This window comes from Vulpes vulpes, chromosome 13 (genome assembly GCF_048418805.1).
Source record: "Vulpes vulpes isolate BD-2025 chromosome 13, VulVul3, whole genome shotgun sequence".
In the NCBI taxonomy this organism is placed as follows: Eukaryota; Metazoa; Chordata; class Mammalia; order Carnivora; family Canidae; genus Vulpes; species Vulpes vulpes.
The window spans coordinates 2,761,188-2,779,057 of NC_132792.1; the positions used below are offsets into that span (position 1 = coordinate 2,761,188).

At 45.2% G+C, this 17,870-nt stretch overlaps 1 pseudogene; it reads left to right on the top strand.

Moving 5' to 3' along the window:
• The first annotated feature begins 14,149 nt into the window (after positions 1-14,149).
• LOC140595036 (microtubule-associated protein RP/EB family member 1 pseudogene) lies at positions 14,150-15,150 on the top strand (annotated as a pseudogene).
• Positions 15,151-17,870: the final 2,720 nt, after the last annotated feature.

Genomic DNA, 17,870 nt, shown 5'->3' on the forward strand with positions numbered 1-17,870 from the left:
GGGGATAGCCCCCGAAAGACTTTTCTGGAATGCTGTATTCGACATAGAATTCAATGTGCCTTCTAATTTTAAAAAGCAAGCCTGCCTGGGCCCTGTCCTACAGGTGACGGATATTAAGAGACCTGGCTGGGGCTGCATGAAAATTCAGCCATGCACCCAACCACCCTCAGCAAAGAAACTCAATGTGGGCTTGACCCACAGTGCTAAGCCTGGAGCCAGAACACCCAATTACACCATTGTTATAGGTCCAACCCAAGGATTCCTCCCCGGTACCTGGGCTTGAATTAGGTTTCTCAGCAGTCAAGAAACCAATTGTTTCCAATAATACTCCCAGCGGAGCCCTGAGAACAGGTGTGGAGGCTCGTCTAGGCCTTCCGGCTTTCTGAACCACCACTAGACTGGGCCCCAACTAGCTATTCACTGTGGCTCCCTGTCAGTTATACTGGAAGCTGGACCACCTCACTCCACAGCCCAACCCTGGAGTCCTGTGACATTTCCCCCCCCTTACATGATTGGGAAGGAAGTCATGGCATGCTAGGTAAAGATGCCCAGCCTAACTTCCTACAGAGGATCTCAAAACCTACAGTTCTACTTCTCTAGGGCCCAGTAAAGTCTGAAACCCTTTCTCCATGTTCCTGGGAAGTCACACCTCTTAAGGTCTGCTCTCTTCCTCCTGAGAGGGGAGGAATTTGAACTGAGAGGGTTTTGAGGTAGGAGGAGACATCCTCAAGCTTTGCCTTCCTGCCCCTCAAGCTTTGTTGGGAACTGGGGAGATGACAAGGGGAAGTGAAGTGCCAATGATGCAGTAGGAAGCAAGATCTATCCTCTGGCTGGGCACTCCGTGCTTCCAGACTGGTCCATATTCTGGTAGCTCATGGAGCACTGAGCACTGGGAACACCTTAATATATTCAGGTTCTGTTTTTATTAGTAGCATTGTATACTTGAAATAGGAGTTATAGCCTATAATATACAGTTGCATCAGAAACTTCAGACACATTAAGAAAACATTGATTTTGAGTAAATGAGAGATCACTTAGTCTTTTGTTACAAAGGATACACTCCTCTCCTACATCTCCATCAGCACAAAGGAACCCATCAGAAACTGAAAGCAGGTGGGATGGTTTGAAGAAAAACCATTAGTCACAAAAGACTGAATCATTTTCTTCAACTCCTGTCAAATAACATGGTTAGTGTCAAATCCAAGGCCTCTAGAAGAGAAGGCCAGGCTCACAAAGGGTCAGAAACATCCTGGGGTCCCCTTCTTACTGGTTATGTAAGGCAGAAAAAGGAGAGGGGGCCTCACAGCACAACTGGGTCAAGCCTGTACCTCAGGAGCCTAAGTATCCAGTTTCAAGCGTGGGGGGGGGGACCCCTTCCCCTCCAGACAGGTTGCCCCTCTACTTCACCCTCACAGTAGTGGTCAGATTCAAGGTACTTCAAGCAATCCCAGAGCTCTAGTGCTGGTGAGGACTGCAGAGGAGCATCAGTTAAGGATACTGCCCCTGTGCAGGGAACAGCTCTCAGAAGAGCCCCATCAGGTTTCATCCATGGCAGCATTTTTCCATTACTTCAAGACCTAAGAGCATTTGTTCCACCAGATGGTTTACTTCATTTGAGATAGGGCCCTTTGCACCATTTGATTTGGAGGAGGATATTCTAGAAGTTCAAGCAGCAGTTAGAGGCCGTGGCCAAGACGCACTGGTAGAGAAGTCAGTTTGGGAAGTTATCAGAACCATTCCCAGGATAGTCCTTATCCTGGAACCAGTACTCCTGGGCTTTTAATTCTTCATGCACATGAACTTGCCCCTCTCCATGGCAGCTTTAGTCACCAGTGTGGCCTGGTAGCCTCTCCCTCATGACCTCCTTACTATCAACCAGGTCAGTATTGCTATATCCTAAGAAGGAATCTCTCGCCCAGGCTTAGTTAGAAGTAGAGGAGCTACTTCTAGCCTCCTAGAACCATCTTGTGATTACAAGACCAAGGACTTTCAGAGCTGATGACACCATCAGGCCCCTTTCCTACTGTTCCCAAATCAGATGCCCATCAACATAATAATTGGAACCCTCCAAATCAGAATCCACTGGGGACATCATGTTAAAAAAAAAAAAAAAAAAAAAAAAAACCAGCCTGGAACACACCCTTTGGGATCTAAGATAATTTCCTTTGGCTTGCAGTACAAAGGCCTTTCATTCAAAGCTCTAAAAACTTGTGCTTTCCCATCCCTAGACATTAGTTGGCAATAGGAAGATGTGTCACTATTTTGACAAAAAAATTCAAATCAAGGGTCAAGGACAGACAAGGACATTTTGTCCTTGAAGGATACCCAAAGTTGGCCAAGGTCATACTCACTTGGATATATTTGGGGAGTAGGTCTGCAGCTGAGCAAGGAGCTAGCTGTGAACCTTTGGGATTTTTGTCATAGGACATGGGGGAAAAGTACCTCTTGCTTAAGAGCCACCAAACACAGATTGGAGCATGTGGTGGGGGCAGAGGTGAGGGTATATGTGGCAAGACCTCGGGTTCATGCTAGCAGAGGCCAAACAAGGAGTTCTGGTGACAACATGGTGACATGTCAGAGACCCTGATACCAGGAGAGATGGTGGGATTCAGGACCACCAGTGATAGAGCTCTACCACTTTCTAGCAGTCTTCAGGTTCTCCAGTCCAAGAAGCTGTGCCATGGCCTTTCTGGAATCCATTTATAACTCAGCCCTAGGACACTGGACACAGTTAACAAAAGCTAGAGGGGATCACGGCCTGGCACAATGGTTCCTTAGAAAAAGGGTCACTATCTTATGCACAATATTGAGATATTGTGAGCTACCTTGGGGGGTTGGCTCTAAGGTTTCCTCTCTGGTGGAAGATGCTGAGGAGACAATCCTGGGATCTAGTGGCTGAAGCTTATGCTAGGCCTTTCAGAGGGTGCTGGCCTGATAGAGCATTGGAACAGCTTCCTGAAGACATAGCTCTAAGCACTAGCTCAGAGGCAACCCTCTGCAAGGACAGGTATCCTCCTGGATGCATGCAAACAGAGGTCTCTAAGGGGCTAGGTCCCTAGGGGAAGGGACACATGGGTATAGAAACCAAGAGGTTGAAACAGCAGAGCACCCCCCCCCCTTTGCCATAACTGACTCGCTGGGGACTTCGTGCTTCCTGTCCCTGCAACTCTTGCTTCTTCTATAATAGATTCTGTTCAAGAATAGCACACTCTTGCCATAGGATCCTGTTGACCTTCCAGTCTTAACTGTTACTGGGGATCTTGGGTTCCTTGTGTCCGAAACCAGCAGGCAAAAAGGGCCACTATTCTGGTAGGGGCATTGGCCCTGATCATCAAAATGCAATAGGGCTTCTGTGATACCAGGCAGCAGGAGGGGATCTAGGGCATGGAGTAGTCCTCTTGGATAGGTTGTCACACTTGAGTGAAAGTATGACTAGTACAGCAACACCAGCCTGAGAAGGGAGGAGTATCAGGCACTCAGACCTCTCAGGAATGAAAGTTTGAGTCATATCAAGTTAGTCACTGAGACCAGGGGAGGTGTGGGTTGGTAAGGAGAATTTAGGATGGATAGTGGAGGAGTAAAAGTGAGTGCCAGTTATCCCCGGAGACTGCCTGCAGTGATGGGCACTAGTTCTTTCTTCCAGTCTCCCACTTCTAAGTTTGCCCACTAGGGACTGGGAAGCTGTTCCTCTACACATGTGAGGTGGACTTCAGTAGGACAGGTGAGGGCTAGGGCAGCTATGAAGTATAGGCCTTGCATCTTTAAGGTTTACCTTAAAGGGGAATACTTGTCGAACAGGCTCCAGTGGTCAGTAATTTCAGGAGTCATCCCACCATTTGATTGGACAGTGTATTCTTCATAGGCAGCCCTTGCCAGTGATTTTGCAGCTCTACCCCAACACTGGACCTCCAGTGGCCGTGCCCTGGAAGTCCCCCATTTGGTTGAAGTGGCCAGATCTGTACTGTGACTGGGCCCTGCTGGGGGGGTGGGGTGGGGAGGAAGTGGAGGAGGAAATGAAGTGATGGGAGGCCATACACTCCTCTGGCTATCTGGTCAAGAACTACAAGCTGACCTAGGTGATGCTTAGCAGGTCTGTTCACTGGGACCAGAAGGGTTACAAAGATTACACTTTTAGTCCATTGAACAGAGACCAAGTTTGGCAGCCTGTTGTCTTTCTTGTAGGTCAGGATTTGGCCTCTGTGGAGCTGGATATTGTATTTCGGGCACCTTCAGTATCTTCTTAGGAACCCAGATACTATATGGGCAGCCCAGGTGGCTTAGCTGTTTAGCACTTCCTTCATCCTAGGGCCTGATCCTGGAGATCTGGGATTGAGTCCCACATCAGGCTCCCTACATGGAGCCTACTTCTCCCTCCGCCTGTGTCTCTGCCTTTCTCTCGTGAATAGAAATATTAAAAAATATTTTATTCATGAGAGAGATACAGGCAGAGGGAGAAGTAGGCTCCATGTAGGGAACCTGATGTGGGACTCAATCCTGGGTCTCCAGGATTCCACCTCGGGCCAAAGGTGGCACTAAATGGCTGAGCCACAGGGGCTGCCCAAATAAAATCTTAAAAAAAAAGAAAAAAAAGAAAAAAAGGAGAACCCAAATACTATACCACATGTCATAGGGTTTCAACTAGCTGTGAAAGTAGGTCAACCTTCAACTGGCCAGCTTGGGGGTGGGGGGTGGGGTGGGAGGAACTTAACAGGCCAGCTTGGCACTTGAGGGCCAAAAAAAATTCTGAAGTGTGTACAAGATTATCACCAACACACTCTGTATCCTTAGAATAAGCTGTTCCATTAAAGTAGAAGTGTTCACACTGGGAATTGCCCATGAAACAGCTTTCTTTTCGAAAGGGAGTTAACCCTGCTTCCTACAGTGAGCAACTGATGTGCTGGCAGTACACTCAGGCATGGGTCTAGCTTTGGAAGACTTGACACTCCCTGGCATGGGATTCTGGAGAACTTAGGGGGTGGTCATGAAAGATGCCATGTGGAGACTTGAGCTCCAAGGAGAGATGCCCCAGTCAGAGGTAGTGGGAGGGAGACAGGGCCCTGGATCCAAAGAGGAATGTGGGATTTCAAGACCTAGAACAACAAAACAGAGGAAGGTACAGAGATTTTTCCATATACCCCTTGCCCCACATGTGCATAGGTACCTCCATTATCAGCATCCTCCAATAGGGCTGTAATATCCACATCCTCCAATAAAGTTGTAATATCTTATTTACAATATTGTAATATCTGGGGATGTTTTATGTTCATTAAGAGTTCATAGTTTACTTCAGGGGTCTATTCTTGGAATAGGATTTTTAGGGTAGTGAAGACCTTCTATGACATAAGTACATGCTGTTGTGTATTTGACACATAGGATGTACAATGTCAAGTCTCCATTTTAATTTCCTCCAAGAAGTCTCCTGCCAGCATCCTAGTATTAACTTCCACTGGTCCTTTTCTCTCTGAAGGGCTTGGACCCTGAGAATCACTTGTTCCCAATGATCTTGATATAAGGATTATTTTAGGACAAGGAGATCTGGCAATGCAAGTGTCGGGAAATTCCACCCTCCACTAGAGGCAGGGGAGTTCTTGAACACCTGCTCCCACGAAGTGTCTAACGATCAGAGGGGACATTCCTCTCCCATTGTAAGGGCTACCATATTGAGGCATGTGCTATTTTCTTTGGGCTGTTTAATACCAGTAAAAATTCAGGTAAGAAAGGATTTAGGAGGTTTTCCTTGGACTACGGTCCTGAGAAAGAACAAGTCTACTTACAAGTCTACTTACTGGGTAGCTTCCATAATTGATTCCTATTATGGCTGTGCCTGTGATCAGATGCACAGATGCCACAGGAAAACAGCTCTTCAAGTTCTGGGATGTCTGAGAAAAGCAACTCTAAGTCTGGTAAGCTGACCTATTTGACTTTTGCTTTGAGTATACAACCCTTCAGAATTCCAATCTACTTCATTTCCAAGGCCACTGAATCATCTTTCAGCGCAAGCACCTCTGAGCCTCTCCAAGAAACATTGGCCTACATCCTACTAAATGCTGTGTTAAGACTCCATTTGTGAGCAGGTTGGCATGTTTTCTGTGATCAGGTGGGGGATAGACCCCTTGCTGTGAGGGGAGTTAGAGCCTCCAGTTTTTTTTTTTTTTTAATATTTATTAATGAGAGAGAGGTACAGAGGGAAAGGGAGAAGCAGGCTCCATGCAGGGAGCCTGAGGTGGGACTCGATTCCAGGTCCCCAGGATCAGGCCCTGGGCTGAAGGCGCCGCTAAACCGCTGAGCCACCCGGGCTGCCCTGAGCTTCCAGATTTCTTAGAGTGGATCAATGCCTTTCCAAGGAAGAAAGGAGCATTTCTGGAGAACTTGCAGACGGTCAGGAATTCCAGGAATTGGAGTCACGTTGGCCATTGTCTGAAACCTATCAAGCAGAGGGCAGAGTGACACCTCTTTGGTCTGAGTTTTGGGGAATAGCTCTTCCTAGGCCCTGGTAGGCCCCTTCTTCCTGAGCTCAGGAAAGGGAGGAAAGGGCTAGCAATATGATGCATAGCCAGTGTCCCTGCATTTGGTCCCAGGACCTTGTCTTCTCCCATCTCCAAAAATTCCCCTGACCCTCAGTCACCACCTTTGCTGCCCTCACTGGTTTAGGGGAGAATTAATCCTCATTCCTGAGGAGTCCCCAGTAGACTTATTCTTCTCAGGTTGGGTTGCTAAACTCGTCCATTCATAGTCACACCTGGGAAAGGGAATACAGTTGTCCAAGTAGATCACTGGGCTACCATACTACCATGCTCATTGCCCTCCTCATATACTGGCAGCTCCACACCTTCACCTGATCAGCCAGGGTCAGCCACCCCTGCTGCAGTCATGACTTTTCCTGCCTGTGGGTCCTGGACACAAGGAATCCAAGTTGTCTGGGCTGCAGTCCTATCCTAGGATTCAATGGGACCCTTGCTGTGTCCCCTGGCAAGAATGAGCCCTCCCTCCTATCCTTTCCCCCAAGCTCTTCTCTTGGAACTAGGCCTCTAACCCTGCAGAGCCAAGTTTGAGATAGTAAACACAAAGTCCCCCATGGGTCACTGGCAATAGTAGTATCACCACCACACCTACTTCTACCCTTTGGTTTCTAGACCCATGTTCTCTTTATTGGGATAGATCACCACAGAAGAGTTCTGTTCAGGGTTCTCAATCCTGAAGGATGGCACCCATCCTCACAGATCATTGCTAAACTATTGCTTCAACTGCTTAAACAGCAGGCTAATATTTTGCTTCATTAGGACCATTCTCTGTGGGGCTATATGCACATGGCATACCTTTAGGTAGGATCTTGGGAACCCACAATCTGATTTTCTCTGGACAGTGTGCTATGAATGCCACTGTGTACCTTTTTCCTCATCGAGCTCTCTACCACCCCTGGGGTTTGCTGGATTACACAGCTCAAGTTTCACGTCAAGGCCATTTGCTCCACAGCCTGGACGTGTTGTAGAGCCCTTTTCAGCTCTCAACCACAAACAAAGCTGACAGCCTCTTCCAGGTCATTGAGTATTTGGGTTAGAACAGTACATGCCTAGATCTAGAGTATAGCCTCTAGAACCCTCATGGTACCTGTCAGGCACTGGGATTCTTTGCAGTTGTAGATGCAAGATGCCACAATTTCTTTTCCTACAAAGGGATGCCCCAGTGTGCCTTAAGCTCTTGAATTCTACAAGATTTTGGGAACTTATTTCCAGAAGAATTGGAGTTCGTCTCCTACCCTTCTGAGATACATGTGTTTTACCAAGGCCTCCTATATACTAGCCTCTTCTTACTCCGCATGGTCAACATGACACTGAACTGGCTGAGCATCCTGAAGGGAAAAAAAATTATGTTGACAGTCCTATAGTATGGACAGAACAAGTTTAGACAGTCTTGGAAAACTGAATGCATATGGTGATCAGGCTCAGGAGTTAGGCAAGAGATCTTGAGTGTTATGTCCCTTACCCTTTAATCTTTTGATCCTAATATTCAGCCAAATGTGCTGCTTAATATCGGACATGTTCTCTTAATCATTTCTACGGTTCTTTGAAAGTCATGGTTCCTTGACTACAATAGTCAACTGCTCTGACCACTTTGCTTGGGTCAGTATAAGGGTGTGGAATAATCCCCATTGCTAATCAGGGAGCCAAATTCCATGAACACTTCCCCTGCCTTTAACTTAGTCCTGCAGGAAGTGAACTTAGTGTTGCCATGTCCCACTCACTAGTGGGCCCCCAATAGCCTTCATAAGTGCAGGATCTTCCATTCAATTTCTGGACTCCTGTAATAGATTCTCCCCAGCATGCCCACTTCACTGGGCCCCATCGCCCCTTTCTGTGCTGCCAAGGTAACTCCAGTATTTCATTGAGAACGTCTAGGAAATTTGTGGAGTAAGGTTCTGCCTGGGGAGTTTCTACTGTCCTGGAGGTCTTAGAGTATATTCCAAGAAAGGGACTCCACGTTGACAAGCTCCTTCATTCCATCTTAATTTAAGCCCCTTTAGATCAAGCAGCTTCACTATCCGGTCCTATGTGAACTATCCTGGCTCCTAGAGCCACATGTTTAGATGGCGAGCTATTTTTGGTAGAGACCAGTTCTGGTTCCCCTGCTTTATCTTCTCCTGGACCATACCATAGAAACCTGATAACTTATAAGAGCGGCCCAGTTTCTCGGCTGTGAAGGCACCACCAAGGAAGCCAGGATGATCCCACCCGAGGACTCGGACAGGTGAGATTCAGTACTGTGCTCCAGGAAAGCCTGCTGCAACTTCTACAGGAGATGCTGGCTTTGAGCTCAGCTGCACATCAAGGCCAGAGGATTCCCAGGAGTAGGAATTAAGGATCCTGGGGCCTGCTCCACCATGGAGAATTCAAACTCCTGGCAGGAGCCCAGTTTTTATGTTTGGTGCTTTATAACCATGTGGCTGGCTTCCTTGCCAGGATGAGGCTCTTGGCTTTTGGTAACCATAGGTAGAGATGCTTCATGTGGACATAGAGCCTCAGGAATGGTGTTCCTGCAGCCAGACTGGCCATTCACATGTTCCTTCTCCCTCCCTGTCCCAGGGGCTAACACTGCCTAATCAGTGCAAGATTTAGGCTCAGTCTTCACTATTAAATGTCGAGGTGTTGATCGGGTTTTGTTGATTTTAGGGGGGGGATCTCTCTATTTCCTGGATCTGAATGCCTCTTTCCCTTCCCAAAAAAAATAAAAATAAATAAAGATCTTATTTATTTACTCATGAGAAACAGAGAGAGAGGTAGAGAACAGGCAGAGGGAGAAGAAGGCTCCATGCAAGGAACCCGACGTGGGACTTGATCCTGGGTCACCAGGATCATGCCCTGGGCCAAAGGTAGCGCTAAACCTCTGAGCTACCCAAGCTGCCCATCATTTCTTAAGAAACTTGACTGTTCAACACAGATATTAATACAGACTGTTAACTCCCGATGTTTAGAATAAAAACTATGTTCCTCAAAAAAAAAAAAAAAAAAAAAAAAAAAAGATTTAGGCTCAGTCTAATCCTGGCTGTGTCAGGAGCCTCTTAGACCCTAGCCTGAGAGCAAGAGCCAGGCTTTGGGGGAGGGGGGTAGTTGAATATTTAGCCCCTGCATATTTCATTGAACCAGAGAATGCCTAGATCTTCTGTTTCTCAGCCTCAAGCCCTAGCAGGACTATGGAAGATGTACAGGCATTTCAGAAGCCCTAGAAGCATCACCATTTAGGAATGAACATGAATTATGGAGATGAACACTCAGGTCTCCTACTGGCTCTGAGGTTTTCTCATATTGGAGACTTCTTGGAGGTTTCTCTAAGCTGTGAGGAAACCAGGACCCCCAGGTTCATCCAGAACCACACATGAAGGGTCTATTTTTTTATGTGAACTGATTTCTTTCAACACTGGTCAGAACTCAGGCAAAAAGCCTCCAAGACACAGGAGACCCAGTTAACGTTAGAAAGATAGGAGCATCATGGTAGACCACCACCTCAGCCATGCTGGTGGAGCCCTTACCTTGGGTCCTGTACCCAAGGGCCTGCCTGGCCGCATACCCCCACTAGCCCACTCACCCCTGATTTTTTACTTCCAGTCTCTTTAGCATTCTGCAGCTTTTCTCTTTTGGCAATCTGGACTTTCAGTTCACCGTTTCACAATACCAATTTCTACCGGGACATATACAAGTCAGTTATTTTGTTTAGCCCTATACCAAGTTTTCCTTTTTGCTACAAATTAGCAGCATAATCCCATCTGAGAGGTTTACAGAAAAAAAAAAAAAGCCAGAACATAGAATTATAGGAACTTTCTGCATCCTGGGCATAATGAGCCTATGATAGTTCTGTTTCATGATGTTATACTAAATTTGGAATTTTGAGTTTCTGAAGAGTATTATGATCAGTTGAGAGGCTCTGAGAAAACACTTTAGAAGTTCGGGGGAAAAAAATGATCTGTTCAAGATGAAGTTATACTTGAGTCCAGATCAACTAAGTGAATCCTACAGATGGATTTTTAGTTGGAGTGGTTAGTCTTAATTTAGATTTAATTTGAGACAACCTATAATGTCCATGTGAGTAAGGTGCTGTTTGGGAGTAACTGCCTATAGGTCTGAGAGTTGAGACACAAGGTCTTAAAGTACTTACCAATTAAGTGGCTCTTATCTAGAAGTTCCTATGATGATTGAGGATTAGGGTTTTCTTGTACACAAATGAATTCCCTGTTTTCAGTAGGATAGCAAAGTATGGCTTAATACAATCAGTTGGAAAAGAACTATGGGACGGCCCGTGAGATCTTGTTTTTCTGTAAGTGAATAAGCGCTAATGTGTGAGGAGTTAAGCTATCAGCTTTTGACTTTCAGGCTTCCAGGTAGGATTTTACCTACTCCCCTACCCCGTTAGGAAAAAACTTAAGCGTATTGAAAAGTTGAAGTTTTATAGTGCTGCACCACTTAGTCACTACAGTTACATCAAAAACAAAGCAAATACCAAAATGGTATTTGTTACAGGCATCAGCTGCGTTTGCCCTAAGTACATAGAGTAGTTAATATGCATGTTCTAGTTCGATATTGGTTTACAGCTTCTTCCCTTTGAAAGAAAAGGCACTTAAGATCTGTGCATCTCATCACAAGGGTGCCATTTAAGCCATGTTGGTAAATGCCTGTACCAATAACCCAAATCCTGATAACAAAGTCCTCACTACCCCAGAGATCTCCCTTCAAGTCTGCTCTCTTCCCTTTTCTGTCCTGTGTACAGCTCAGGACATTGAAGACCAAGAGTAGAATTTACATTCTTTCTGGATCATTTATTATTTCATACAACCTCTCGCTTTCACTTCGACTAAATCTATTGGCGGAAGGGTCTTGACCTTCACCAATATTTCTATCCCTTTAACCTTGTAAATTTAACAGGAGCTATTACTCCAAGGCTTGGCCATTCCTGAGGGTGTCTGGGTCTAACAGAGGACCTGCACCTTGGACCTTCCCTGGTCTCGGCCCATCATACTACTTCAGCATGCCCTAATGTATCTTACTAGTTCAGCTAAGTCCTCTTGTACAAATTTAATCTTGAGACCATAAACTGAGACAACACAAAATAAAGCTGGGTATTTGGGTTGGCTGGTTTTTGAGAAAGATGGAGTAGGTATCGTCAGTCATCCTGGATTTTCTCAAGCTAATAACTCCTAAGAATCTGTTCCCTAGCCAGTACAGACTGGTCAGCTCCATGAACTCCAGTATCACCATGGATATAGAGGTCCTTTTACATAGCCTCATTTGCTACAGGTAAACAGCAAGACCATAAGTCATTTCAGCTACCAGCTCTTGCAGAATCTGCTTCATTTGAGCCACCTTCTCCCCACAATCCTCCCTTTAGCATTCAACAGCCAGTGACCAAACAGATGCGAGTGTAGAATACCTCATGCTTTGACCTAAGGCATTTTTGGGCTTGGATCCAAGTTCGATCGCTCTTTTGCCCTTGTCTTAGGCTTAATACCCATCCATCCTGTCAGGCTATTTCTCAATATTTTATGGAAAAATTGAAACAGGACAGAACTACAAGATTCAGGGGAAAAATCATGCTGGTTACTGATACTTGGTCATTGGAAGTTTATCTGCATGTAGGCAACAGAGATCTTAGTGCCCTCATTCCATCATTGTGGGGTGACAAGTTTGCCGGTATTCAATAGAACTGCTAGGAGGACCGGCACTATAAGTATTCTTTCCATCCCTGTCCCCCTTGTTGGCCTCTCGGTCAACGGAAGAAATAAGACCATCTAGATCTTAACTATTGTAGCAATTCCAATTAGAGAGCTTTCCTGGGAATGTAGCCTGTAGTTAGACTGAAGTCACTCCTACTCCTTAATTGCCAAAGATGTAGAAACATCTGACTTAACAGATGTACAGTTGAATCCTAACCAGGATTTTTAAAGCATCATCCAACTCTAATACAAAGTTATTGGAAACAGAGCTTGTTAGTTCTTAGTAACCTAGGTCCCTGGCTACTAGGTCTCTAAGTGCTATTCATGTTGAAAACTGGTCCAAAAATCCAGCTGGGGTCAGTTCTAGAAAGCCAGGTGGTTTTTGTTTTTGACCTATTGACTTGTTCTTGACCATATTATAGTTCCAGCGAGAAGCATTTGTACTAGCTCCAATTCCTCTTTACCCAACTAAGAACTAAGTATAATTGCTCAACCATAGCTAGTGAATTTATATTTTTGGGCCTCTAGACAAGAGCAGGTGTCACAAGTAGCTTTTTGTTGGAGAGAAGTTACTGACCACTTTCCATTTGTATTATTCTTATGGGAATCCACGCTTGTGTATCATGCAGGAGGGAAGTATCAGTCTTAGAAGTTTTCCAGTAGCCCGTACTTGCCTTAATTTGGAGGTTTCTGGATATCCTTAGGGAAGGACAGTCTACTGGAGGGGAGAGCGTTTTAAGTATCTGGAAGTCTAACAATCAGCCCCAATAAAGGATTAGTAGGGAGCAGGGGGGCAGGCAGATTTAAGCCTGGTATCTGCATAGCAGTAGTACCCGATTTGGATACATCCTGTTTTGAGAGTACAAGTATTGTTTATCACAGACTTAGCCTCAATCTTGACATTCCAGGTAAGCAGATTCTGAGTGGATTAGAGCATGTTGGAAAAAAAAAATTCTTCCATTTCTGCAATGGTCTATTTGATTCCTTCGAACCTAGCCCACCACTAGCATATATTCCTGATGAACTGGCTTTGGCTGATAGGGTTGGAATGAAGTCAGCAGCAGTCCTGATTATTGCAAGAGGCTTAAAACTGGAGGTAGTATTAATGATAGGAGGGGAATTGGGGAATTGAAGTATTAGAGGAAATCTGTAGAAGGAAGTCTGCCTTCTGAAGTGTTTAGAGGTGGTACTAATTGGTCTGAAGCATAAGGGTAAAGACCATGGTTCTTCCAGAGTGGCTTAGGCCTAAAATAGAGATCCTGTGTTAAGAACTGTCTTGTTCCCTGGGGAAGATCAGAGGGCCTTGAATGGCCTTACAAGTTCCCCACTAGACTCTGCTCCTGTGGAGGAGGCCCCCCAGCTAGACAACCCTTCTTGTTAAGGGACTAGGCACAGCTTCTGCTTATCCCTAGGTGTCTGGTTTCCATTCCCTACTAGCTTACAGAATTAGACAAAACTTAAGACATCTTCCATGGGAACCAGAGGACACCCACCTCCTTGTCACTACAGAGCCAGCCTTTTACAACTCCTGGTTGTCCCTGTTCCATATGGCCCACATGGCATGTGTCCTCACCTAGGCTGTATGTAGGACAAGTTTCTGATGTCTCGCTATATCCCCGTAGAGTGGTAATTGTTTACTTGCTCATCCATGGGTGAATAGGAGATTAAAACTGTTATATTCACAGCAGTAGTCATGGTCTGAGACAACATTCAGGATAGCTTTGTTTTTGCTTAAGTGTCAGAAGATGGGAATGGGGGCCAGAAGGATGAAGATAAGCAAACCAAAAGGTTTTTGTACTTTGATAATACTTAGCTGCCGACTATAGTTAGGAGTAAGGAGAGATTCTGGGAAGTATATATTAAAAAAAAAAATTCAGGGGTCGGGCGGTTTGAACAAGATGAAGACAGAATCGAAGCCGGGCACAGGCAGTGGACGCGGTCCCCCCGAGAGCCGAAGATGGCAGTGAACGTATACTCAACGTCCGTCACCAGTGATAACCTAAGTCGACATGATATGCTGGCCTGGATCAATGAGTCTCTGCAGCTGAATCTGACAAAGATTGAACAGTTGTGCTCAGGGGCTGCCTATTGTCGGTTTATGGACATGCTATTCCCTGGCTCCATCGCCTTGAAGAAAGTGAAATTCCAGGCTAAACTAGAGCATGAATACATCCAGAACTTCAAAATACTACAAGCAGGTTTTAAGAGAATGGGTGTTGACAAAATAATTCCTGTGGACAAATTAGTAAAAGGAAAGTTTCAGGACAATTTTGAATTTGTTTAGTGGTTCAAGAAGTTTTTTGATGCAAACTATGATGGAAAAGACTATGACCCTGTAGCTGCCAGACAAGGTCAAGAAACTGCAGTGGCTCCCTCCCTTGTTGCTCCAGCTCTGAACAAACCGAAGAAACCTCTCAACTCTAGCAGTGCAGCTCCACAGAGGCCCATTGCAACACACAGAACTACTGCAACCCCTAAGGCTGGCCCGGGTGTGGTGCGAAAGAATCCTGGTGTGGGCAACGGGGATGATGAAGCAGCTGAATTGATGCAGCAGGTCAATGTATTGAAACTTACCATCGAAGACTTGGAGAAAGAGAGAGATTTCTACTTTGGAAAGCTAAGAAACATTGAATTGATTTGCCAGGAGAACGAAGGGGAAAACAACCCTGTATTGCAGAGGATCGTGGACATTCTCTATACCACAGATGAAGGCTTTGTGATGCCTGATGAAGGGGGCCCACAGGAGGAACAAGAAGAGTATTAACAGCCTGGACCAGCAAAGCAACATCCGAATTCTTCACTCCAAATCATGTGCTTAACTGTAAAATATCCCCTTTTATTATTCTTAGAAGACTCACTGGTTTCTTTTCATGAGCAAACAGTACCTCTTCTTAAAGTGCACTTTGCAGAAGTTTCACCCCTTTTCCAATGAGTTTGAGTTGGGAGCTTTTACCCCGTAGCAGAGCAGTATTAACATCTAGTTGGGTCACCTGGAGAACAGAGAGGCTGACCATGGGGCTCACTGTGTGGATGCTGGTAACACTCACTGCTGGAGAAGGTGCTTTTATGTCATACACTGAGGTGGAGTCCTCAGTAGAGAAATGTAAAGACTGATTTGAATTTTAAGCTAATGTGAAATCTTGGCAGAGAACGTTTTAATAAATAAATGCCTTAAGAGTATTTAAAATATGCTTCCATATTTCAAAATATAAAATGTACCATGACAGGAGATGTTACATGTTTGACAAGGTGTCTGGGAAGGAAGGGCCAGACCTCTGGACCTTTGGAATCTGCTGTTCACAGGTCTTGCAGGGCTGCTTGAATCCTCAAAGACCTAGACCTTGGCTCAAAAGGGAAGTTTAAGAAGTTGCTCTGTAAAGCCATTTGGTGTCCTTGACCAATCGTATCCCTCCTCTAAGAAGCAAGAGGCATTGTTGCCTGGATGAATAGAGGGCACGTTTCAGCCCTGAGATGTTGAAGAGCTTGAATTTCATTGAACATTTCTCTGACGATTTTTCCAGTTATCCCTGAAATTTCTATGTATTGTGTTTTTGGGAAAGGAGGTGTGTCCAGTTTCTAAATCTAACAACTACTTTTGGGGACTTGCCCACATCTCTGGGATTTGAATGGGGGTCATGTCCCATTTTACGGTCTTTTAAGTTTACATTGAACATGTTTCTCTTCTCTGCTCCCTGTGCCCACTGGGGACTCCTCTTTGGCTCCTTAAAGTTTGCTGCTTAGAGTGTAAGTTCAGCAGGCAGGTGGTCACGCTGCAAGTCTTTCTGGACCTCTGGCAAAGGGAGTGACCAGTGAAGGCCATTGCTACCTTAGGATCTGCAAGGCTGGGTGTTCTCGGTACCTGCTGTCCACCACCCTCCACTGTTATCGGAATACTTTGCCAGTGCACTAATCTCTTTGGAGATAAAATTCGTTAGCGTGTTGCTAAATGTTCATTTTCTTTTGCAGAAGATACAGTACCGTGTCTGAATTATTAATATTTAAAATATTTCATTCCTTAACTCTTCCTCATTGCTTTGCCCCTAGCCTATTCAGTTCCTTTGTTTGGCAGAATTCTGCAAAATGTGTGTCACCCACTACTGAGATTGTTCAGCCCCTGATGTATTTGTATTGATTTGTTCCTGGTGGTAGCTTGTCCTAAAATGTGTGTAGAAAGCAGATATTTTATGATAAAATTGTTGTGTAGTGCATGCTCTGTGGAATTCAGAGGAAAACCCAGATTCAGTGATTAACAATGCCAAAAAAATGCAAGTAACTAGCCATTGTTCAAAAAACAGTGGTGCTATTTCTCTTTTGTGGCCTTTTAGACTTTTGTTGCCCTAAAATACCATTTTATTGGGAACCCATTTTCCACCTGGTCTTTCTTGACAGGGTTTTTTTTCTACTTTAAACCGTTTCTAGATAAAATTCTGTATTTCAAAAAAAAAAAAATTCAGTGTTCTTTCACGGTCTTGAGTAGTCCCTGTTGTCAGCAGCTTAATTTTAGAGTGATGGCTGAAAGTGACCTATTCCCTGAAGAAGTCCCCTACCAGAAGATTCTAGAATAGAGAAGTCAGCATACTTGCTAGGGATCTTGAGAGATGAGCAACAAACCAGCATGAAAAATTTCCTGGGTGATCTTCTGAGCTCCTAGATGCCCTTGCCTGGGCACTGCAGAGGTCTGCAGCCAGGAGATGCCAACAGGCACAGATAAGAAATAGCCCCAAGGAATAACTCCAGCCAGAAGCCTGAGGCAAGGACACCCAATAGGACAAGAGTACTTTACTGGCACCTGCCCATTCTTGGTGAAGGGAAAAACCCCAAACTCCTTTCTGACCATAATGAGCACTACAACAGCAGAGTTCACAGAAGCTGTTCCCTTTACAGTTATTAGGAGAGGGACGCCTCCTGGAGTCTGGGGGCAGCAGCACACTTCCCCCTCCAGCTAACATGGAGGGAATGACTGGAGTCTTGCCATCTGGGCAACACCTGGAGACCGACCAAGGAGAGCTCTGCAGGTGCTTAACTGAATGGACATTTGATCCACAGTTCGTGAAAGTGATGTACATTCTGGGCTGATTAACTACCTGCTCAAATGGGGACAAAGGCCTGTTTTATAAGAACAGGCTTATAAGCCTGATTTCTCAATATAGCCGAAAATTACTCCTACTGAGAGCCAGGAAAATTTCAGCTTGAAGGGGGAAGACAGACAAGAAGTGAACACTGAGAACAGATTAGAACGATCAGAGAAGGGTTGTCAGATGCTCCAATGAACAGTTATGAACACTTGAAACAAATGGAAGATAGAAAATCTCGAAATAGAAGACGTGCATTTCAGTTGGAGAACTATTGGATTTTCCCAAGTTCTAACTCACTGGCTGGACTCGAATAGAGAGGACAGAAGAGAATTCATGAACTTGAGGTAGAGCACAAGTAATCTGTTCAGATTGGGTCAATAGAACCAAGTGGTCTGCAGAACCAGGGCTCCCCTTGATATCATTGAGGTACCCCTAACTCTAGCAACATGCAGGAAATTGGGTCAGCCTTAAACTTCTAGGTCTATTCTCTAGTTCTACAGAGAATTTCATCTCCCAGGACGATTGTAGAACAGGCAGGTTAAGAAAGTCCCTTCAGGAGAGTTTGTCCTAGGAATACTGTAGTAAGAGCAGGATCA